Raw genomic sequence first — 25964 nt, forward strand, 5'->3', positions numbered from 1 at the left:
TTGTATTACTTTCAAGCTAGCTGTTGTTCTCTTGTTGATGATGTTGTCTATCTATCTATCTATCTATCTATCTATCTATCTATCTATCTATCTATCTGTATGTGAATGTATACATACATACCTATTTATCTGCCTGTCTAGTTACCAGTCTGTCTATCTGTCCATCTGTTTGGTGCATGTATTCTTGTCTTACATTTACAAAGCTAAAATCAAGCCATAAAACTTCTTTTTTTTTTAATTCCCTCCTTTGTCTTTCTCTTTTTCTTTTTCCTCTTCTGCCCTCCATCTGTCATTTACTTTCTCTCTGTCTGTCTGTCAATCTGTTTGTCTTTCTATCTCCTCATAATGCATAAAAATATAGACACATATATGTACACACAACACATATATACATGTTTGTGTGTGTATGTATATAAATACACACACACACACACACGTGCATGTATGTGTGCAATGTGCAAATATATATCTATATGCATATAGTTCTTTGTTGGCAGAAGTTACAGCTTGACCGAAGGGCCAAAAGTTTGGTGAGTGCCATTGCATGAAACTCTCAGTCTTCGAGTCACTTTGTAACTTCTGCTGATTAAGAATAAAATATAAAAGGTATGCTCGTGTTTTGAAGTCTATTTGTCCTGTTTCTACTCCCAAATTTACTTATCTATCTATCTGTCTGTATCTATCTACCCATCTATCTACTCCCCGTCTGTGTGTCTGTCTATCTCTCTATCTCTATCTATCTATCTACCCATTTATCTCTCTCCTCCGTCTGTCTGTCTGTCTGTCTCTCTCTTTCTCTCTCTCTCTCTCTCTCTCTATCCATCCATCTATCTATCTGTCTGTCTATCCAGACAGACAGACACTGCCATCCTTAGTTGACAATGTCATCTTTCAACATAGAACAATTTTTAAATTTTGTGCTTTGTTAACATGTCTGTCTGTCTGTCTGTCTCTTTCTTTCTCTCTGACAGGCTTAAACTTTAGATAGAGTTTATATATGTGTGTATATTATGAAATGTGTGTGTGTGTGTATATATATATATATATATATATATATATATACCTATGTTAGGTGAGATATGTATGTAATTTCTGTCTGTATTCATGCATGACTGGATGGATGAATGATTCTACACATCCTTTTCCCTTTCTCTCTCTCTTTTGAGATGTCTGGAAATGGCTATCATCACCACAGTTTGACCTGTTGGTGGTGGTGGTCATGGTGGAGAGTCTGCTGTTCATTTCTCTTTAACAATTACACAAAAACCTGAATAGAAAAAAAATATCCCCAAAAAAAAACAAAGTAAAAAAAAAAAGAAAAGAGAGCACTGACTGTTGTCATTGGAAACAATGGCCAAACCAACATGGAAACATCTCATTCTTCAACTACTTTTTGTTCTTTTATACCATTCCAAGATGACTTTATTAATGCATTGACAGAATAATAATGTCACCATCATCATTACGAAGGTGACAAGCTAGCAGAACCATTAGTATGCTGGACAAAATGCTTAGTGGCATTTCATTCATCTTTTACATTCTGAGTTCAATTCCCACCAAAGTCGACTTTACCTTTCATCCTTTTGGGGTTGATCAATTAAGTCCCAGAGAAACACTGGGGTCGATGTAATTGACTTATCCCCTCCCCCCAACATTGCTGCCCTTGTGGCAAAATTTGAAACCATTATTATTATTGTTGGTGGTGAGCTGGCAGAATCGTTAGCATGTTGGACATTACGTTCTGAGTTCAAATTCTGCTGAGGTCAACTTTGCCTTTCATCCTTTCGGGGTCAAGGACATAAATACCAGTTGGACACTGGGGGTCGATGTATTTGACTAGCACCCCATCTGACCTTGTGCTTATAGCAGAAAGCACTATTATTTCTGGTTCAGGCACCTGTGGCTTTTGTGGGTTTTTTCACGAGGTCCTTAATGTGTCTCCCCTATTGGGAGTTTTAAATTGTTTAATTTTAATTGTTATTATATTGTTAAACACATTGTAAGACCCATTGTATCGTCCTGTTTTTATCTTTTATGTTGTTTTGTGTGTTTTAATGTAATTTTATGTAAGCCCTTGTGGCTAATAAGCGAATTAATTATTATTATTAATAATAAGGCAGTGAGCTGGTAGAGTCGTTAGCACGCTGGACGAAATGCTTAGCTGTATTTCACCCGTCACTACTTTCTGGGTTCAAATTCCGCCAAGGTTGACTTTGCCTTTCATCTTTTCAGGTTCAATAAATTAAACACCGGGGTCGATGTAATTGACGAGTCTCCTCCCCACAAATTTCAGGCCTTTGTGTCTTGAGGCTTATTAATAATCAGACGGTGAGCTGGTAGAGTCGTTAGCACACCAGGTAAAATGCCAGGTAAAATGCTTTGCCGTATTTCGTCTGCTGCTGTGTTCTGGGTTCAGATTTCGCCAGGGTTGACTTTGCCTTTCATTCTTTCGGAGTCGATAAAATTAAGTACCAGTTACGCACTGGGGTTGATGTACTCAACTAATCTCTTCCCCAATAATTTCCAACCATATACCTTTAGTAGAAAAGATGATGACGATGATTATTATTATTATTATTATTATTATTATTATTATCATCATCATTATTCTTCTTATCATTATTATTATTGTCATCGTTATTATTATTATTATCTCTTTGTGGATGTTGTGTATATGTGCAGTGTTTTGTCTTGATTTTGTAATTTCTGATGCCTTGCTGCTATTCTCCATAGAATCTGAATGATGCCAGTTGTGTCATTTGCCATAGGCCGCATATGTTTGCAAACCCTGGGGCTCTGACCATACATATATACATACATATATACATTTATATACTACATGCAGAACTGCACACACATGCATTTATTTATAATTCAGTGCCTTAGAATTTGCCAAGATACATCAATATTTTATTTTCCTATCAATTAAGATACACACACACACACACACACACACACACAGAGTGATGTAATAAAACACCTGGGTTTCAATAAGTTATTTAATCATTAATAAATAAAAACATACTCTGTATTATGTATTGAATACTTTTGTTAGGTCGTTGCTTTCTTAAATTTCTTTTCTGAATGAGTATGTGTGTATGCGTATACATACATACATACATATATATATATATATATATATATATATATATATATATATATATAGATATAGGGCAGGGAATTGCCAATTAGTAATAAAATTAATAATTAACAATTTTACCAAGTAGTTCAGTATGAAAAAAACCTTTATCGGATGGCGATATTTGTAGTTTAGAATCAGTAGTTCTTTGACTGCTATTTCTAAATTTTCAGTATGTTGGTGAAGCAACTCATGCTAAGCCCTATATATTTATGATTATATATATATATATATATATATATATATATATATATATATATATATATATATATATATATATATATATAGAACATACTTGCCCAAGGTGCCAAGCAGTGGGACTGAACCCAAAACCATGTGGTTGGTTGGGATGCCAACTTCTTAACAGCACAGCCATGCCTGCCCTTACTATGTGTGTATGCATAACACACACACACACACACACACACACATGCTGCAGTAGTGTATAGAGCAAGATTCAGTCACTGACGGGAGTATTGAACTGGAGAATCTCTTTGATAAAGCAGCATATTCTGTAGCTATGTGGTCACTAAGAAACACTGAGGGACATGAATGGTGTGCAAAGACCAAGGGATCCATGTCCAGAGATGATGGACAAGAGTTAGCAATGAGCTTAGATAGGAATTAATCATGCAGATAGGAGCCTATCAAGGAGTCTATCCTCACCTCCACTTCTAATTATTATAGTTCTCTCAGGCCACAAGAATGGGTGCTTGTGAGAACTTCTGTATGGGGATGCTTCGGTTCTCAAAGATGCCAAAGAATGTGTTTGCAACAAAGAATTAGAAGAAATATTCCAAACATGGAAGCAATACCTAGGATTGAAACCTGAAAGTAAACCTAAAAGAGAAAGGTTTTAGTTTGCAGGAAAGAGTAGAGGATGCTGATGCTGTATGAGATGTGGCTCAAACAAGAATGGTGTAGGAAGAAATTCTTTGTGGTGTAGCCAATGTAATGTATGGCCGCCGAAGAGATGTAGTGGAATCCCACGAAGACCAACAGACAAAGATTCTTTTTGTAACAGATACAAAAAAATAGTGACAAGAACTTCTATGAAATAGATTTCCTCAAATACCCCAGAAATAGGTTACATAGCTTCCTACTCACACAAATACTTGACATTCTCACCATTCCTTAATCACCACAGAATTTTCCAAAGAATTTAAGAATTCAGACAAATGAAAAGTTTTCCCAGCAGTGATTGAATCCTGCCCTATGCACTACTGCAGCATGTGTGTGTGTGTTATGCATACACACGTAGTAAGGGCAGGCATGGCTGCGCTGTTAAGAAGTTGGCATCCCAACCAACCACATGGTTTTGGGTTCAGTCCCACTGCTTGGCACCTTGGGCAAGTATGTTTTATGAAAGCCTCACACTGATTAAAGCCTTGAGAATGAATTTGATGGATAGAAACTGAAAGACACCTGTTGTGTGTTTGTGTGTGTGCATGCATATGTGTGTGTGTGCATGTGCGTTTCCCTTTCCAATCATTACACAGCAATATATCAGAGTTCAATTTTGCTTTGTATTTTCTCCATTGTCTGTAAAATAGTTTATTGATACCAGTGTCACAAAAAAAGCACCCTGTAAAATGGTTGGTGTTTGGAAGGGTGTCCAGCTGTAGAAACCGTGCCAGGACAGAGACTGGAACTTGGTGCAGTCCTCTGGTTCATTGAATCCTGTCAAACAGTCCAACCATTCCAGCATGAATGACAGGCCTTAACCCTTTTGTTACCAGATTTCTGTTGAAATCCGCTGCCTTTCTTTCAATTAATTTTGAAAACACTGAAGAATTTAGTGAAATAACTTTGTCATTACTGAGTTGGTGGAACATAAACATCAAATTTTGTTGGATGATTTTAATTTAGATCACTTTAACCCTTTTGTTACCATATTTCTGTTGACAAACTCTACCTTTATTTGAATTAATTTTGAAAATAATGAAGAATATTAGTAAAATAACTTGTCCTTATATGCTGGTATTTGGAACATAAACATAACATTTTAATAGATGATATTAATTTACATCACTTTGAAATGGGAAGTTTGCATCCGAGAACCAGGGGGTACTGTTGGGGGGTGGGGGGTATAAAAAAAGTTAAATGACGACGATGAGGGTAACTTTAACTGAGTGGCATATTGAAAGTTCAGCTGCAAGAATTTAAAAACAATTCTGTTTGTAATCCTGTCCATTCCATTGCTGAATGTTTTTTCTCTTTGAACAATAATTATTGTGGAGTAAAAATTGATTCCATTGCAAAAAACAAAACAAAAGAAAAATATGTTGCAACAATATATAAATTAAATAATCATATTTTTAATTAATGGTAATTATTCTTGCGATGATGATCCCATCGCAAACTGTAAGCTTTTTTTCTTTTTCTGAAATTTCCCCAACCAAAGAAATATGAATGAAATTAATGCTTAATGAAAATTAAAGAATGGTACAAATAACTGTGTTTAAAAGCCAATAATTTTGTCGTGGATTCATCAATAATTTATGTCATTGAATCAGTAAAAGTCTCTACTTAACAAAAGTTGGTTTTAGCATTTGATTAAAACAACTGTTTCTTAAAAAAAAAAATAAAAAATAAAAAAAACCCAGGAGGAATGGTACATTAGTACAAATTGCAGAGCTAATACGACTGTGTTTGGTTTTTGTTTTAATGTAATAGTAACAAAAGTGGTTCCCAAATTAATTAGTAATTCTGGTTGTTTCCCAATCGGTTACTATCAATAATTGTTGGGGTTTTATTTTGTTATTTTTGATTTTATAAATCTTTTATTTTGATAGAAAATTTCCAAGTCACATGTTATTGGCACGTTTTCTTTTTGTCTTTGTTTTTAATTTTATTTATTTATCTATTTGTCCTATACCTTGTTATAAAAAATATTTGTGTTATGGGACAGTAGACTGCAAGAATTGGTTAAGTTTCAGACAGTGTTCTTCAGTTTCGTCCCTTTCCATTCTGATTCCAAACCCTGACAAAGTCAACTCTGCTGTCTTATCCATCAAACAATACCTTTGGAATTCAGATTACTCCGTCGAATGTAATCCTTCATGGATTATCTCAGAGTTTCAAGATTTTAATGGTGTGATTGTTTAGTTTTAGAATGACATTGTAGGGTAGGTATGAAAGGCTGGACCTTGCTGGTTTGAACATGAAGTTCAGTTTAATATTTGGGCCAGATGTGACCAGATTGAATGTTAAATGGTTCAGTATCAAGTTGATATAATTGACTGGTAATACCTACAAATTGGGTTGGTTTCCTGCTTTACTTGAAGAACTGACAACAGGAAATGTATCTGACCATAGAATATTGCCTCAATAACTTTTGTCCAGTCCATGCCAATATAAAAGAAATAGACTCAAAAACAAGGACGATAATCTTGTTGCATCTTGGGAGGGTCATTATGCCAATAATAATAGATACATGCACTAGTTCAATATCACTTCCTTATTGTTAGCCAATCAGTTAAACAAAATCTTGAAAACCTAATACAAAAATGATGATGATGATGATGTGTATCATTTAGTTTCATCTTCCCAGCCATCATCAGACTGCTTCATGATGGCTTGGAAAGCGAAATTTGGAAGACTATGACAACCTTTCCTTTTATAAAAGTCAATAAAATATGTACTCCACTAAAAAGTATTGAGTGATCCTTTAGCATTTAAACCAGCCATATCTGGCCCAAACATTCTTCTTGCTTTTTGTTCAAACCGGATAGATCTGGTCTCTCACACCTGCCCTACATTGTCATTCTAAAGATTAACAATAACATTATCCAAATCTCAGAGCTACAAGATAATGCCTGATTAATTCAAAACAATGGGAACAAATAAGGACTGGACAGAGTAATCTGAATGCTGAAGGGTCAAGGATAAATTGGTCTCATAAAAACCACCCAAATATATATGTATGTATATATATATATATATATATATATATATATATATATATATATATATATATATATATCTTTTATTTATTATCTTGTTTCAGTTGTTGGACAGAAGCCATGCTGGAGCACTGGCTTAAGGGGTTTAGTCCAATTGATCTTAGGAATTTTTTTTTTTTTAAGTCTGATACTTAATCAATCATTGCCTTTTGCCGAAACATTAAAGTTATAGGGATATAAACAAACCAACACAGGTTGTCAAATGCTGGTGGGGGACAAACACAAATAGACATATATAATATATATATATATATATATATATATATATATATTTGATAGGCTTCTTTCAGTTTCCATGTACCAATTCCATTCTCAAGGCTTTGGTTGGCCCATGGTTACAATAGAAACCACTTGCCCAAGGTGCCTGGAACCATGTGGTTGGGAAGCAAGCTTCTTACCACACAGGCACACCTGTGCCTAAAACTGCATGTGTAGAGATGATGGTGATGATGATGATGATACATACATACATACATATATATTTCATGTCGTAGAAATCATGCCACAACAGACGGTTGGAGTCAGGACAGCTCTCTGCTAGCCAGCTCCATGTCAAACCATCCAACCCATGCCAGCATGGAAAGAGGATGCTAAATGATGATGTTATGGGCATAAGTAGGGTATAGACTTATTTTTTTATCTTTCTAATTATATACACATGTATATAAATATATCTTTATTTATAGACAAGAATGAAAACCACCTGTGTAATGAATGTATTGCTTTCTCTTTGTCGCTCTCTCTTTCTTTCTATATATAATGCATGTATGTGTGTGTAATACATATATATTATGTATGTATGTATGTATGTATGTATGTACAGTGTTCATTGTACACATACATCTCAGTGGTTAATTACTTCCATACAGAGGCAATCGTTATGAAATGTTAACTCACACCATCATTATATTCTTACCATTCTTTTGAGAATTCTAAGCATTGTGTCTGAATTTCTGGCACAGTCTCTAACACATCGGTAAACTTCAAATTGATTCCATCACCTGATGCTGATAAACAACCCTTTGGTAGTACCATTCCATGTATTTGTTTTGGTGATCTAGTCTGTGATATTGTCTTTGTCTCTTGCCAATATCATGGTGTGAACGCCAACCGACTCTCTATTTCATCCTCAACTTTATACGACAGGCACGCAACACAGCGCAGCACTTATACACATTGACACCCACATGCAAAACAATACAATACACAAACATTCGCTCTTACTTTTTCACATTATGTGATGGCATGAACGAAATATGTTTGCAGGCAAACCAAACTCTGTGATTGTTCTGTAATGTTTGATTCGTTTATTCCAAGTACAGGCTGTGCATGGTTCCTGGCAAAAACTCATGATTTTTTTCACTCTTTTTTTTTTTCGTCTTAATACATTTGAGAGACGCTTCATACTTGCAACAGTGTTACGTACATTCTGCACATGTAAAAATCTCTCTTTCTCTGACTTTTTTTTCTTCCTATCTCTCCCTCTCATTTACTCACACACACTCACGTGAGAGAGAGAGAGACAGAAAGGTGCATATGTATGTGCACATACATACAACCATTCTCTCCACTTTTTATAGTTGACGTAGCTGCTTTCTGCAAGAACTTTTTGTGTGTGTGTATATATGTATATGTATATATGCATGCATATGTTTGTGTATGTGTTTATATATATATATATATGTAATATTTGTATATATGTATATATGCATGTGTGTGCATATATATACATGCATGTGTGTATGTACGTATGTGTTTGTACACACGTTAATTATTATTCTTAAAGTTTTAGCCTCTGTCAGCTGGAATTTGGCTAAATTTACCCTTTTCTCTGGCTTTGTATCAATTTTTCTCTCACATCTTTCACTGCTCTGCCTCTCCTCACTTTCTCTCCTTGTCTCTTCTCTCTCTCTCTCTCTCTCTCTCTCTCTCTCTCTCTCCCATCTTCCTCTGTTTCTCCCCCCCCTCTCCTGCAGGAACATCTTGATAAGGGCAATGAGGTTATATATATATATATATATATATATATATATATATATATTATTACAATTAAAAGGGTAAAGGATTATCAATTTATTAATAAATTAATAATTAATAATTTTTACCAAGCCCATCGGTATGTAAGCACCATTATCGGTGTGGAACTTATTTAAAAGTTCTTATACATTTATAAACAAAATTAAGGGATCAGCAAAACAGGTTGCTTCACCACATACCGAAGTTCAGAAACAGCAGCTAAAAATGCTGAAACTCCAACAGATAGCAGTTACCCGCAACTCACATCGGCAAAACAAGAACAAAAATAACGAACTAAACTAGCCATAGTTTCAGCATTTTTAGCTGCTATTTCTGAACTTCGGTATGTGGTGAAGCAACCTGTTTTGCTGATCCCTTAATTTTGTTTATATATATATACATATATATATATATATATATATATATGTATGTACCAGTCATATGACACTGGATTATTTTATTAAAACAGAATGTCATTTATTGAAATTCCTTGTGTAAGAGTCTCCTCTTCCCCGTCTCACCACACACACACACACACTCTTTCTCTCTCTCCTCATATCTTGTCATTCCCCCCCTTTCTTCTTCTTCTTTCTATCATCTTCTTCTCCTCCTCCTCCCACCCCATCTTCTCACCTCATCCTTCCTCCAGCATTTATCTCCTCCCATCCTCACTGCTTTTGTCTCGTTTCCTTTATCTTCTCTCATCTTTATTGTCTCCATCTCTTTTATCTGTGAACTCTGTGTGTGTGTGTGTGTGTGTGTGTGTGTGTGTGTGTGTGTGTGTGTGTGTGTGTGTGTGTGTGCATGTGTATGTGTGCGTTTGTGTGCATGAGTGTGTGTGTGTTCAGCCACCTTCGTATTTTGTCCCTGTCGTGATTTGCCTGTCATCGTTCCATTATCTTTCATCTTTTGCTTCTTTCACCCATTGGACTGTGGCCATGCTGGAGCACTATCTTCCGTGAAGGGTTTAGTCAAATGAATTAACCCCAGTATTTAATTTGTCTTTTTTAAATTTGATATTCATTCTATTAGTTTCATTTCTGAATTGTTAAGTTACAGAAATGTAAACAAACCAACACTAGTTTCCAAGGCAATGGCTGCTCTGGGGCTATAGCAAAAAAACACTTGCCCAAGGTGCTGCATTATAGGATTGAACCTGAAACTGCATGGTTGGAAAGCAAGCTTCTTAACCATGCCGCCATGCCTGTAGTAAGGTGTAGACTTTAAAATATCAACATATCTCCACTGAATCTTAAAATGGTTGTTCCCATGTCTTTGAGATTCATTTTCTTAAAGTCTTTGAACTTATAAGCACAGCCATAGCTGTGTGGTAAGAAGTTTACTTCCCAACCAATGGTTCCAAGCTCAGTCCTACTCTGTGGCACCTTGGGTAAGTGTCTTCATCTACAGCCTCGGCTGACCAAAGCCTTGTGAGTGGATTTGGTAGATGGAAACTGAAAGAAGCTTCTTGTGTGTATGTTTGTGTGTGTAAATATATATGTCAGATGTTATGATCACAGAGCAACGTGAAATGAAGTGCTTTACTCAAGAACACAATGCAATGCCCTGTCTGGGAATTGAACCCACAATCTTGCAATCATGAGTGCAACACCTTAACCACTAAGCCATGCTCCTTCACACATCTCTCTCTCTCTCTATGTATATATATATATATATATATATATATATATATATATATATATATATATGTATATATATAATGTGTCTGTGTTTATCCCTGTAACTTAACAGTTTGGCAGAAGAGACCGATAGAATAAGTATAAGGCTTTAAAAAAATAAATACTGGGGTCGATTTGTTCCACTAAAAATTTCTCAAGGCAGTGCCCCAGCATGGCCACCGTCTAATAATGACTGCAACAAATTCAAGATAAAAGCTTATCACACAAGAGACAAAGACTGATTGTTCTTGAAGGTTTTCTGGTTTTGACTGGAATCTCAGTAGATTCCAGTCAGCAACATATAAAGGAATCTATTCACCAGAATCTAAAATGGGATTTAGGAACAAGTTCCGTACATGGAAATAGGGTCTAAATTCCAAAGACCTAAAGGTTAACGAAGCAAAAGCCAAAATGATGCTTATTGGGATGGAGCGTAGCATATCTGTGACATCTCAGAATTGGTTAGATTCAGGAAATAGGAAGTTCTCTAACAGAACTTGAACACTCTTGGCCATTTGCCAAGGACAGTTGGTTTCTTTTGATATCAGAGGAAAAGTCATGAAATGGTAGTTTTGTGAGAGTTTTTTTTTTCTCTTTGTTCTGCCTTTTGAGTCTTATCTTTAATGTCATTTTTATGTCCAAACAGCTATAAATCTCTCGATCTAATCTTTTACTTAGCCATATATACACACTGGAATTATGATATATATATATATATATATATATATATGCACATTCATATATCATGGAATTTTGTTGAATCAAACTGAATAAATAAATACATAACAAATGAAAAATAAGAAAAACACCAACTTTGATGAAAGAATTTGATGGAAAGTGGATCGGTTATTTTTATTGATAAAATTCCCCATGCGAACTCAAAATTTATTAACTATGAAATTTGAAATTTCAAATGAATGTTTAAAATAAAATTTTCTCTTGGTTGAAAGTTCCATAAATATCTTCTGATAACTGACAAAAAAATAAAATAAAATGAAAACAAAAATGAAATAAGTTTAGATAAGAAAAGTAGGAAGTAATTGCCTGATATTTGAAAATTATGTGATAAGCATCGATAGTTACATTTTAATGAAATTTACTTCACGCATTTGGAGAGAAAGACAATCTCTGAAGAATATCAAAGTAAAGAGGAAGGAAAGTTTGTTAGACACAGGGGAAATGCCATATATATTTCTCACTTGTTACAATTGGTTCTTTTAGCTTCTTTTACCGAACAATGCGTTCTCTGCGAATGCTTCTCAAATTATATCGACCCCCAGCTCTATTCTGATTAAGCAGATATATAAGCAAAGTACTCCACCGATTACCATCACAATTTATTTTCAGGCATTGTGCATCTAGGACTACAGTACCTAATGTGTTCTTTTTTAAAAAAATAGCTTGCTATGATTTGAGTGACTTAGCTGCTATTTTTAGTAGCCACACCATTCAGACAGATTCCTTTGTTTGCAGTTGTCTGCAAAAGCATGTCTGAGCTGTTTGTTGTCTGATAAACTGAAGGATTATTATGTTACTTGGAATCAGGAATGGGTTGACATCAGGAAGAGCATTTGGCATCTCGTCTGATCCATGCAAACATGGGAAAATGGATGTTAAAAAAATGGTGTGTAATGTTGAATTTTATCTTTATATATCATTTGGTCTGAAGTAGAAGAACAGTGCTCTTGACCCTTTGCAGGGATTCCAAGACAAATGGAACAATATATCCTAATATCATAGACCCTGCCTGAATTCCTGAAAGCACCCAAATTCTTGCAACTGGCTGAACTCTGCTGAAAGCACCCAAATTCTTGCAAATGGCTGAACTCTGCTGAAAGCACCCACAGGCCAGATGGTGGTGTTAAAGTGAGTGACGGCTTATGCTTCTCGCCTTGTGAATTTCTTTATAAACTTCTTCCACCACCACCACCACAACTGCTGCTGCTTCCATGGCCCCACCCAAAATATCATTTAGTTACATGTCATCGCTGCTGTCTACTGAAATGGTTTCTATGCATCATTTGACAAACACAACAGCTCATTCATTCATTTCACTGATTCACAGAGATTCTATGGAGAATCTCTGCAGAAACCAAAAAGTAAGTTAAGAGAAGGTTCCATAAAGGAAATTTAGATGTTTTCGCTACAGAATAACATCATATTTGGAAGTGTATGGTAGGGGGGGGGGGAGGAGTTGGGAGTGTATTCTTCACTGACACCACCACCACCATAACCACCATGATTACAACCACCGCTGGCGCCGCAAACACCACCACCATCACACTTCAATATATGACTGGCATTTTATTTTGTTATTGATTCTGTGTGGATCCAAAGCCATAAACAGGAAACATTAAAATATTTTCCATTAAAACCATGTAATCAGTTTTGGTGCCACAGTTACCAATTCCACCCCATCCAATAACCCTCCCCTTCCTACTTTATTCAATAAATGCCCCACCACTTTATCTAATGAACAACACCCCCACTTTCTTATTCAGTACCACCACCACCACCACCACCTCCAGTTTATTCAATAAATACCCTCATCCACACACACGCACTGCCGCTATATACACTCAGAGTTTGTTGTTATCTTCACACACGGGATACTCACAAGACCTGCAAACGGTCTCCTGAATTTTCTCTATTTGATGCCAAGATAAACATATCCAGCATCAATTTGCAGCTACATATTGTTACCATTCTTTGGCATTAATAATAATAATAATAATAATAATAATAAAAAAAGACAAAAAAAGATTTACTCTGTAGAAGGTGACTGGGTGGTTGAGAAGTTTGTTTCCCAAGCACATGATTGCAAGTTCAGTCCTATGATGTGACATCTCAAGCGTCTTCTACCATAGCCTGACAAAAGTGGATTTGTCGAAAGAAATTGAAAGAAGCCTCTCTGTGTGTGTGTGTGAAAGTGCAGGTCTTATATGGCTATTTGATCAACTGCTTGCATAAGTATGTCTATATATATGTGTGTGTGTGTGTGTGTATTGCTGGATACATGGCTGAGTGATTAGGAAGTTCAATTCTCAATCTCGAGATTCCAGGTTCAATCCCACAGCATAACATCTTGAGCATGTGTCTTGGAGTATGCCTTCTACCATAAAATTAAGCAGAGCTTAAGTCTTGTGAACAAAATTGGTAAATAGAAGCTGGTCAGACGGATGTCTCCATGGAATATAAGACAGTCTTGTCACACACATTGTCACGTCAATTCTGTTTTGGCCTGTTCGTGAGATTCCATATTTTATTCTTATAATTTGCACCACCATATTGATTCTGTTGGAAAATTAAGTTTAAGTGTACACATGTCTGGAAAATTCAAAGAATTGATGGTTCTATTGATTGAATAATTGCAGCCCTCATTTGTCCAAACTTACTCAAGATCTTTCCATCCATTCTTCTCTATTTCTGTAAGTAATTAGAAAGTGATTCTATCCACACTAACGAAGTGCCTAACTAAATACATTATGTTAAAGCTTATCTTCGTCAACGACTTGTGTGTATGTATGTAAACACACACACACACACACACGGGGGTCATTTTGGTTAGCTAAACTCTTACCTCTTTCAACAAAGGTCAAAAGGAGTCAATGTTATTTGAATAAATATTGATATCTAGCATCAATAGTTATTAGATCTATAACTACATTCGTATAGTTGGGGGTGAATATAAGATATAAATTGCATACTTTTAGTTTGAATGAAACAATCAAACATTATTAAATCAGCATCAACAAATTTATACCATTCTTAATTCACCATCATCATCATCATTTTAATGTCCACTTTTCCTTGCTTCAATGAAGTTTATCGAGGCAGATTTTCTACAGCCGGATGCCCTTCCTGTCACTAACATTCAACTGTTTCCAGGCAAAATATTTCCTCGTGGCCAAACAGGTTTTAACAAAATTTTAGGGATGAACATCACTGCTTGTATGAGGGTGACACTCATTTACAACTATCACATGATATCGAGACAAAAGGGAAGACATAAACACTTGTTCATTCAAACAACTTACACACACACACACACACAGACAATGGGCTTCTCTCAGTTTCCATCCACCAAATTCACTCACAAAGCTTTATTCAGTTTAGGACTATAGTGGAAGACACTTGTCAAAGGTACCACGCAATGGAACTGAACTCTGAACCATACGATTGGGATGCAACTTTTTTAACTGCACACCCCCACATGTACCTAGCCATGCCAGTGCAGAAGACATTCTCTCTCTCTCCCATTCTCTGTCTGTCTATCTTTCTCCCACACTCTTTCCCACTCTCTCTCTCTCACTCTGTCTCTCTCACTCTGTCTCTCTCTCCCACTCTGTCTCTCTCTCCCACTCTTTGTCTGTCTCCCACTCTCTCTCCCCTTCTCTCTCTCCATCTTCCTCTGGTTAACATTGGTTTTTGGTATTACTTCATTGGTGTTATTGTTCTCATGATTATTATTATTATTGATATTATTGTTCTTGCTAGCATTTTCATTGCTGTTGGGAAGCAGCACTATTGTTTGTCTTGTCACTTCTAATCTGCCAATTCTCTTCTAATTCTCCTGATTCCACACATTTTCTCAAACCAATTCATCTGTTGATAAATAGATCTCACACTCTGCACTTCAAAACACTTCCATTGACTTCATATCCATCTTCAAATGAGCGCAGCATTCGCAATTCATCATCATTTTCATTCTTATCATTATCATCAATGTGACTGAGTGGTAAGAAGCTTGCTTCTCAACCATGTAGTTCTGAGTTCAATCCCGCTTTGGGAAAGTCTCTTCTGCTACAGCCTCAGATTCACCAGGTTGTATGTTTGTTTCCTTTTGCACAATATTAAAACAGCTAAAAATTCTCTGAAGCAGCTCTCCAACCAATTTTATCTACGAGCCGCCACTGGTGGTAAGTGAACTCAAAGTGAGACTGGTTGAGTGAACACAACCGTGAATGAATCTCGATCATCAAAATCTTCATCAGCTGGATGAAGGGATGAGAACTTTGATTTGGAGATTCAATGTTGGTTGATAATATATGCTACATGTGAACAAGTAAACTGTATTTTGAAAATAGTGATGGAGGGCACATGGTGATCAGAATTTTGTCATGAGTGAAGGTCAATGACCAAGTTGGTAAGCTAATGGGCCCCCAATTTGTAAATTTTGAGTTCAAATCCATCATAGATATTTCATTGTGTCTCTAAGCGTGGTACTTAATTCTTTGGGGATTGCAATATGCAGGTGACTAGTGCTCTATCCTGTGGTGATTTAACTCTCATTATGCTTAAGTTGGTGGTGAGTTGACCAAATCGTTAACATTTTGGATGAAATACCTAGTGGGTTTTGTTTCAGTCCTTTTGAAGTCAACTATGCTTTTCATCCCTTCTGGGGCCAATAAAATACAGAATCTGTCAAATACTGGAATGTAATCGACTTCTCCCTCCCTTAAAAATTGGTGGCCTTGGACCTTCCAACCAGTGTCCTGTTTAGGGGGAATGTTATGATCTTGGTCACTTAGGTGCCATGGAAACCAGAAACCAAAAAGGATGTCACTATTAGAGTCTTAGGCAAAAAAAAGTCAATTGATATCTGATTCTTACAATTGGTTTCTATGGTTAGAAGGAGGGATAGTGGGGAAATTCAGAAGACCTTTTTCTACAGATGGAAGTGAATTCAGCTTTGCATTCCAATAAACTTCACAGTTTTTGTTCTTGTGTATAATGGTAAATTATAATCCCTGTACCAATTATTGAGCTTAGATAATCTTATGTCACCCATTAAGATTGGAATGAGTGCAGACACAATGCTATAAAGCCTGTGGTGGATTATCAAAAACATTAACCTCATTTGTTTGATGTCTGATACTTTATCAACTCACCTAACCAAGATTTCTTCCAATTCCTGAACAATGAGGCTGCTGCTACTGATGAAGATGATGACAACAGTAGGTGGCAGCCACTTCTTCATTCTGTTGCTTCTCTCCACCCCCACCCCCACCCCCAGTCTTCCTGTTGCTTCACTTTCTCCTATAAACAGTTGCTGAACAGTACAAAAAAACAAAACAAAAAGCGAAAATTCAGAATTCTTCTCTCCCACCTCTCTCCCTCTTTTCCCCCTTTCCCCCCTCCCGAATCCTCTAAGATTTCTTATCTTTAGCTAGATTACATCCACTAAATCTTTTAATGTTATCACCATCAGGTAAAATTGATTGATTTGGGTTTATTTATTTTGTTGCTTTGGAGCTAAATAGGTTTGCCTTGGTGTTGCTCCACCATAAATAAATAAATATATACATACATACATACATACATATATATATATATATATATATATATATATATATATGATTTACCATCTTTTCATACATATATGTGTATATATATATGTATATCTATTTGATATGTTTTGTTTTCCTCTCTGAGTCAATCTGGAACAGGTGCACATGCATATTTTAACATCCCTAAATGAAAATCAAAATCAAACATGTTCTTACCTCAGCCATATTCCTTTCCTTTCGGCAGGAATTGCTAAGCATTGCTTGCAGCTTCTCTAATTTCTTTATGCAAATAAAATAGAGCCTTTCCTTCTTATTTATTGATAAGGAGAGGGGAAGGGAACTACAAGAACCAAGGGACATTTTGTATTTCTTTCACAAACTGCTTATTACCACCACCACCACCACCACCACCGTCACCATCCACCGCCACCACCACCATCATCATCATAGTCATCACCATTATTATTACTATGGCAGTGGATTGGCAGAACTGTTACTGCTCTCTGCAAAATGCTTTCTGATATTTGTTGCAAATCTTTATATTCTGAGTTCTAATCGCAATGTGGGTTGTCTTTGTCTTTTGTCTTTTTGAGGTTGATAACATTGAGTACCAGTCATGTACTGGGGGTTCATGGTATTGACTAACCTCACTCCTGGTAAAAGTGAATCTGAAACCTATTTTCCCACTCTGTAGGAAAATATATGACAAATTCACTTTTGCTAGGATTGAGGTTAGTCGTGTGTGTGTGTGTTTGTCCCCCCATCACCACTTGATAACTGGTGTTAGTTTGTTTACATCGCTGTAACTTAGCAGTTCAGCAAAACGGACTGATAGAATAAGCACCAGGTTTGAAAAATAAGTCCTGGGCTCAATTCATCCGACTTGAATTTCTTCAAGATGGTACTCCAGCATGGCCACAGTGTTAATGACTGAAACGAGTAAAAGGTAGAAGTAATTGCAAGCTTTTAATTTTAATTAATTAGGATAATAGAAGACTCCTACTCGTATAATAACAAAAAAAAAACCCATTTTTATGTGTTGTCAAGAGGTTGGCCATATAAACCTTTTTCTTCTTTTGGTGAAGGGTTAGGTTTTAGAATAGAATAAATCTCATTTCTCCTTCACTGTTGAATAGTTTGTGTGAGGCTAGGGACACCATTATGTGGAAGAAAAAAAAAACCAAAGAGACAAAAATTAAAATTTCTGTAGTTTAATGGATATTCAATACTAATATTAACCCAGACGGACATGGCTTATCGATTCATGCAAAAGAAGAAAAGTGCATAATTCACTCCCCACCCTCTACCCATCACTTACTCTCACCTTGATCTCGTACCTCACCTTTACCTTTGTCCTCTTGCTGTTACCAATCACTCTCTCTCCCCCTCTCGACCTCCTCTACCATCTTCCCACCATACCCTTGTTCCTTCCCACCCATTCTGGGTTTTCTGATATCGGTTTTTTCTCTCTTCTTTCTCTCTAGTTCCTTTTCCTTGCTCACCTGTGTAAGTATACCCATCCTAATTCATTCACCACTCCCTCTGCATACATTTACTTCCACCCCCTGCCATCACTCCCACCTCTCAGACTTTTCTGTCCGTCATTGTCCCTCCACCTCCAAACTTAGATTTACTGCGTTCAATCCCCCTACTCCACACCTGCACACACACATGCCTACTACTGTGAAGTGGTTGGTTAAATTCACAGAGAGAGAGAGAGAGGTGGGTACAGTTATGATTCCCCTCTTGTCCAGTCTCATTGATTATTTAACCTCTTGTGTTCGTGTCAATGTACTTAGAACACTCTGGAAAAGAAGTCCAACCATAGAAGCTAAGCTGAATGACACACGAGGGGGTGGCGCTGAAAAGGTCTTGGCTTTGGGGAAAAGAAAATACAGGGGGATCTGTTAATTATGATTTTATTCAACATATTCCCCTCTCAGATTCACACACTTATTGCAGCAATCCTTCAGTTTTTCTATGCCCTGTAAAAGGACTTGGAAGGTTGGGCCTCCAACCAGGCCTTTCGCAATACCCTTTAAGCTAGGATCTTTCCAGCACCCCATCATACAAGCCCCTAGTCCTTTTCTGAGCTGTGGCTTCCAATTGTAGACCATAATGACTTGTCCAAACACACAAGCATGGAAAGCAGACATAAAACAACAATAATATTAAATTGTGTAGGTTTGTCTTTGAAAAACATTGCCTATGGTTCCTAATAATTAGGAATAAATTTTTTTAAATATTTCCACTGGAATGGAAGCAGCCTATGATTTTATTAATTTAAAACTTTAGCATCACAATGCTTCTTTTTCCCATTAAAATTATAAATTCTTCCTTTAGAATTGTAACATTTAACTCTAGGCAACAGTCATAGTCATTGTGTACTTCCATATTTTTTTCCCCAAATACCTTTGATACAAATTACATTTTCATTATGCTATTCCTTGAGAAAGATTTCAGTATTTTCTTTTTAATTTTTGCAGTAAAATGGTATAAACTCTCTTCAGGCTAAAACATTTAATTTTGAGTGTTTGTGTGGGTTTTCTGCAACTTTTCCTATTACTTCTGCATCAATGAATATTAAATAACAATCGTAGTTTAACTAAGGAGATAAACCAGGATTTTTTCAGTCTTTGAAGTTTGGAATTAAGTGTCTTATATAAAAGACAACACACACACTCACACGTGTGTGTGTGTGTGTGTGTGTGTATATGTCTCTTTTATCTTTTACTTGTTTCAGTCACTAGATTGCAGCCATGCTGGGGCATAACCTTAAAGAATTTTAATTAAACAAATAGACTAAAGTACTTACTTTTTTTTTTCCTTTTTAAGCCTGTTACTTATTCTATCAGTCAATTTTGCTGAACTGCTAGGTTACGGGGACATAAACAAACCAACACTGTCAAGTGGTGATGGGAACATACACACACTTATGTGTGTGTGTATATATATATATATATATATATATATGTATGTATGAATGACAGACTTCTTTCAGTTTCTGTCTACCAGATCCACTCACAAAGCTTTGATTAGCCTGAAACTATAGTAGAAGACACACAGGGTGCCACTCAGTAGGACTGAACCTGGAACCATGTGATTGGAAAGCAAGCTTCTTACCACACAGCCATACCTATGAATAAATTAAATGATTAATCAGTCATATAAACTGTTTAACAAATAAAGAAAATGTCTGAATTTGTAAAACTTTGCAACCCACGTTTACTTATAAGAATGTGTTGCAGAGATCACATGAGCAGGGCGATGCAGACACAACCTCTGAATGGTTTATAATAGAGAGGATTATTGTAGATTTAACATTTGCGGCTTTGATTTTGGTTGGGTGATTCTATAACTTCTCGATGATAGCACAATAATAGATATCATGTTTGCATAACTAGTTTGGTCTCAATTCAGATTGAATCTCTTTCTGTTTACTGTTTTCCTTTTCGCTTCGAGAGATACATCCATAATCATTTAGCATTCATGTTCCATGCTGGCATGGGTTTGACAATTTGAGCAAATCTAATGGGTTGGACGACTGCATCTGGCTCCAGTGTCTGCTTTCACTTGGTTTCTACAGCCAAGATGTCCTTTCTAACAACAGCCACTTTACAGCATGCACTGGGTACTTTTTTTTTCATGGCACCAGCACTAGTGAGGTCACCAGTAAGTCTCATCATCATCGTTGTTTAATATCCACCTTCCATGCTGGCATGGGTTGGACGGTTTGACTGAGGACTGGTGAACCAGAAGGCTGCACCAGGCTCCAATCTGATCAGGCAGTGTTTCTACAGCTGGATGCCCTTCCTAATGCCAACCACTCTGAGAGTGTAGTGGGTGCTTTTACGTGCCACCGGCACGAGTGCCAGTAAGGTGGTTCTGCAACGACCACGCTCAAAAGGTGTCTTTATGTGCTGCCTGCATGGGAGCCAGTCTGGCATCACTGGCAACGACCACGCTCAAATGTTTTTCATGTGCCGGTAAGGTGATGCTGGCAACAATCACGCTCGAATGGTGCTATTCATGGCGACATAAACAGACCAACAACAGTTGTAAGTGGTGGAGGGGGAGAAACACACACACACACGACAAGTTTCTTTCAGTTTCTGTCTACCATATCCTCTCAAAGCTTTGGTTGACCCCAGGCTATAGTGGAAGACATTTGCCTAAGGTGCCACACAATGGGACTGAACCCTGAACCATGTGGTTGGGAAACAAACATCTTACCACACAGCCATGGCTGTACCTTCTCTAAGTTTTCCTTCCATATGTATTAATGACATCAAAAACTCGTTTATGACATGAATTATTAAATTTAGTTACAATTTTAGTTTCACTGTTCGTCTAACTTTGTGAGGAAATCACACATTGCATTAAATGGAAGAATTCTATAGATTCCAAGATGCCAGAAACATCTGTTTCTTTATAGGATCCAAGTAGCAATATTTCCATAAAAATGAAACTTGTGATGCAGAAAAGAATTAAAAATTGCATAAATGTTGACTGTTGAACATTGATGTGATTAAAGAAGTCAACCAGTTCCAGTCAAAGCTAAAATGGTAAGCACCATTGTTGCCAATTTGAGCTCTGCTGTCTATGCTGCTCTGTCGAGTATTATGAATTTTTATCCAGTAAATAAAGATGGCTAGGGTTTGGAATAACTAGAAAACTACTGAGAGACAATTCAATGGAAATTACCAGCTTCTTTGAAGGTGAATTATTATTATTTGCCAGTGCCCCTGGACTGGTTCTTGTGCGGGTGGCACATGAGATGCACCATTTTGAGCGTGGCCGTTGCCAGTACCGCCTGACTGGCTCCTGTAGGATTTTCGAGCGAGATCGTTGCCAGTGCCCCTGGACTGGCTTGTGCGGGTGGCACATAAAAGACACCATTTCGAGCGTGGCCGTTTTCGTGCGGGTGACACGTAAAAGCACCCACTACACTCTCTGAGTGGTTGGCGTTAGGAAGGGCATCCAGCTGTAGAAACTCTGCCAAATCAGACTGGAGCCTGGTGTTGCCATCCGGTTTCACCAGTCCTCAGTCAAATCGTCCAACCCATGCTAGCATGGAAAGCGGACGTTAAACGATGATGATGATGATGATGATTATTTTTATTATTATTATTATTATTATTATGTGAGGCAGCGAGCTGGCAGAATCGTTAGCAGGCCGGGCAAAATGCTTAGCAGTATTTCGTCTGTCTTTACGTTCTGAGTTCAAATTCTGCTGAAGTTGGCTTTGCCTTTCATCCTTTCGGGAGTGATAAATTAAGTACCAGTTGCATACTGGGGGTCGATCTAATTGACTGGTCCCTCCCCCAAAATTTCAGGCCTTGTGCCTATAGTAGAAAGGATCATTATTATTAGTATTATTATGTAAGCCAGTGAGCTGGCAGAGTGGTTAGCACACTAGGCAAAATGCTTAGCAGTATTTCATTCATCGCTACGTTCTGAGTTCAAATGCTGTCAAGGTTGACTTTGCCTTTCATCCTTTTGGGGTTGATAAATTAAGAACCTGTGAAACACTGGGATTGATGTAATCAACTAGTTCCCTCCCACAAATTTCAGGCCTTCTATTTTTAGAAGAAAGAATTATTATTATCATGGGGTGGTGGTTTGGCAGAACTGTTAGTGTTAAATGGAACTTGTTGATTGAGGTAGATTTTTCAATGGCCAGATGCCCCGCCTGTTACCAATCCACACACACACCCATTTCTAATTAAGGTAATATTTTTGCACAGCCAGAAATGTTCTCGCAGAATATTGGAAGCAAACAACACTGCTTATATGACAGTGGCACTCATTTATGATTCTTATGCAATGTCAAGACAAAGAGGCACAAGGGACACTGATGTGGGCGTACACATGCACACACACACACATGGGTAAACACACACACACATGTACGACAAACTTCCACAAGTTTCCATTTACCAAATTCACTCCCAAGGGTTTGGCCAGTCTGGAGCTCTACTAGAAGACACTTATCCAAGGTGCCTTGTAATGGAACTGAATCTGGAACCATGTGGTTTGGAAGTAAACATCTGCTCACACATCCACCCCTGCACCTCTGCCATGTACTTTAATAATTGAAGGACATCGCTACCAGATATTGGAAATCTATTCTAAAAACTCTTCTCTTTTTTTTCTTTGATTGTTTAAATTTTTGTATTTCTATATCCTCATGTTTATTTATATTTTGGGTTTGAGATTAAAATCTCCCCTGTGTGTGTGTGTGCGTGTGTGTGTGTGTGTGTGTGTGTGTGTGTGTGTGTTGATAGTCTGTCACAAAGCAACAGGTATACATGTGATGGTAGTGGTACTTGTGAGGATGATGATGATGATAAGCATGGTAATGGTGATGATGATTTTGCAGTTGTAGCGTAATATTGTTTAATTTTTTTTTTATATTTTCATCAATAAACATAGAATTTAAAAATTTAACCAGAGTTGTTGTTGAATAATGTTTGATTGTGTGAGAGAGAGAGAGAGACAGTGTGTATGTGTGTGTGAAGGAGAGAGTATATGTGAGGGAGAGAGAGAGAGAGAGAGAGAGAGAGAGAGAGAGAGAGAGAGAGAGAGAAATTATTTTAGATTTCTTACCAAAACTCTGTTGAGGGTGATCTTGTAACCTTCATCTTTGTGGCTGGAATTGTTTCTGAGAAACATTCAACAAGTTCTTGGTTAAAGGAATTTACAATGCAGATGTCTGTGCTGGTGCCACATAAAAGGCACCCAATACACTCTGTAAAGTGGTTGGCATTAGGAAGGGCAATCCAGCTTTAGAAACCATGCCAAAAGAGACAATTGGAGCCTAGTGCAGCTCTCCAGCCATACCAGCTCCTGTCAAACCATTCAGCCCATGGCAGCATAGAAACTGATGATGATGATGATGATAACGATGGTGATGGTGATGATGGCGACAATAACGATGATGGTTCTGACTTGTTAAGCTTTTGTAATTTGGTGTCATGAAATCCATGAAAGAAGTCTTCAGTAATGAAGAACAATAATTACAACATGGCTATTGCTTGTTGAATGTGTTTCTGACATAGGCTTTGGTTGGCCCGAGGCTTTAGTGGAAGACACTTGCCCAAGGTGCCACGCAGTGGGACTGACCCGGGACCATGTGGTTGGTAAGCAAGCTACTTACCACACAGCCACTCCTGCACCTATGATTGTTTATTTTTAGAATGACATTGTAGGGTAGGTATGAGAGGCTGAATCCAACCTCTTTGTACATAAAACATGTAGAATATCTGGGCTGGATATGACAAGTTTCAATGCTAAAGGATTAAAAATCCCAATTCACTGGTAAAAACATTTGGCTGGTTGCGTTGGTATGTTTGATGTAAATGCAGCAGTTTGTGAAAACAGAACGAAATCAGGGAAGAGTAAGGAAGTAATATATACACCCACTGTATATAGTTAATAGATTCAGTGAAAATGCTTAGAAAAGACACAGAGTGTGTATAATTCAAGTACAATAAACCAGTTATTTTTTATAGGACTGATGAAAAGAAAAAGATGTTTATAGAAATTACCACATATTAAATAAAGATATTTCAGTCTTTATAGCTATTAATAAAATAATATAGAAAAAAAAGAAGCATATATCTTTCTTTTTCCCATTTTGTGCTTTGTTGGGTTTTTTGTATATTTACTTTTTTTTTGCCTCCTTTATTTTTATTTTCTGTGAATAACGAAACTGTTTGAAATGTGTTGCAGATGTTTTTCAGGAACAAAGTTCCTGTTTTTGGCTGTCAACATTTCCTCTGTGCTTTTGTTTAAATTCAGTGTTCAGATATTTTACCAACTCTCTCTGTTTTCACAATATTATGAGTCACTGTTATACTAAACATTACTATCAACCAATTATTATTATTATTATTATTATTATTATTATTAACTCACTGCAGCTTCTCTTGTTGCATGTTACCTGTCGATCACAGTAATTAAGTGATTAGCACTGCACCCCTCCCCCCCTCAACCATACTTAACCTTCAGACTCTGCTTTATTCGTTCTGTTATTAGACACCATAATTGAATAATCTTTTTTCATGATGCCATCATCCTCAAAAGGGAAGATTAAGTTTCCACCATTTTAGTGCAGAACACAAAAGTTATCTTTCATCTTTTACTTGTTTCAGTCATAGACTACGGCCATGCTGGGGCACTGTCTTCAGGGATTTTAGTCAAATGAATTGACCCCAGAACTTTTTTTATTGAGCCTAGTACTTATTCTATCGGCCCTTTTTGTCAAACTGTAAAATTACGAGGATGTAAATAGACCAACACCAGTAGTGGGGGACAAAGACACACATACAAATATATGTGTATATATATATATACACAATGGGCTTCTTTCAGTTTTCATCCACCAAATCTGCTCACAAGGCTTTGGTTGGCCACTCAGGCAGTACTGCCATCGGTCACGACAACATATATTTATGGCATGTAAAAGCACCCCAGTGTCACACAAATGGCACTCGTGCTGGTGACACGTAAAAGCACCTGTTATACTTTCAGAGTGGTTGGCGTTAGGAAGGGCATCCAGCTGTAAAAGAAACCCATGTCAAATCAGTCTGGTGCAGCCTTCCAGTGTGCCAGCCCAGTCAAACTGTCCAACCCATACACTCTTCATGATTATTGAGTTCTTTTGTCATGTTGCTATCTTCCCAATTTTTTTTTTTTTTTTTTTTTTTTGAGAATTCAAAAATATTATATATATATAAAATTTGTGTGCATTTAAACACAAAAGTGGTGACCCTAACAGCTCCTGCTGATGAGAACTTCCCCTAACAAATTGTTTCATTTGTTAATTAAAGTTCTAAACCTAGGTCTGGGAGGTAAATATTGTAAATGTTTT

General features: G+C 36.9%; 1 protein-coding gene across 10 annotated transcripts in view; it reads left to right on the forward strand.

Moving 5' to 3' along the window:
• The window catches only part of LOC106872656 (dystrobrevin beta), a 310067-nt gene that overhangs the window by 249155 nt on the left and 34948 nt on the right, over positions 1-25964 (forward strand). The window lies entirely within an intron of this gene.

The sequence above is a fragment of the Octopus bimaculoides genome, chromosome 8 (genome assembly GCF_046866305.1).
Source record: "Octopus bimaculoides isolate indiv1 chromosome 8, ASM4686630v1, whole genome shotgun sequence".
Lineage (NCBI taxonomy): Eukaryota > Metazoa > Mollusca > Cephalopoda > Octopoda > Octopodidae > Octopus > Octopus bimaculoides.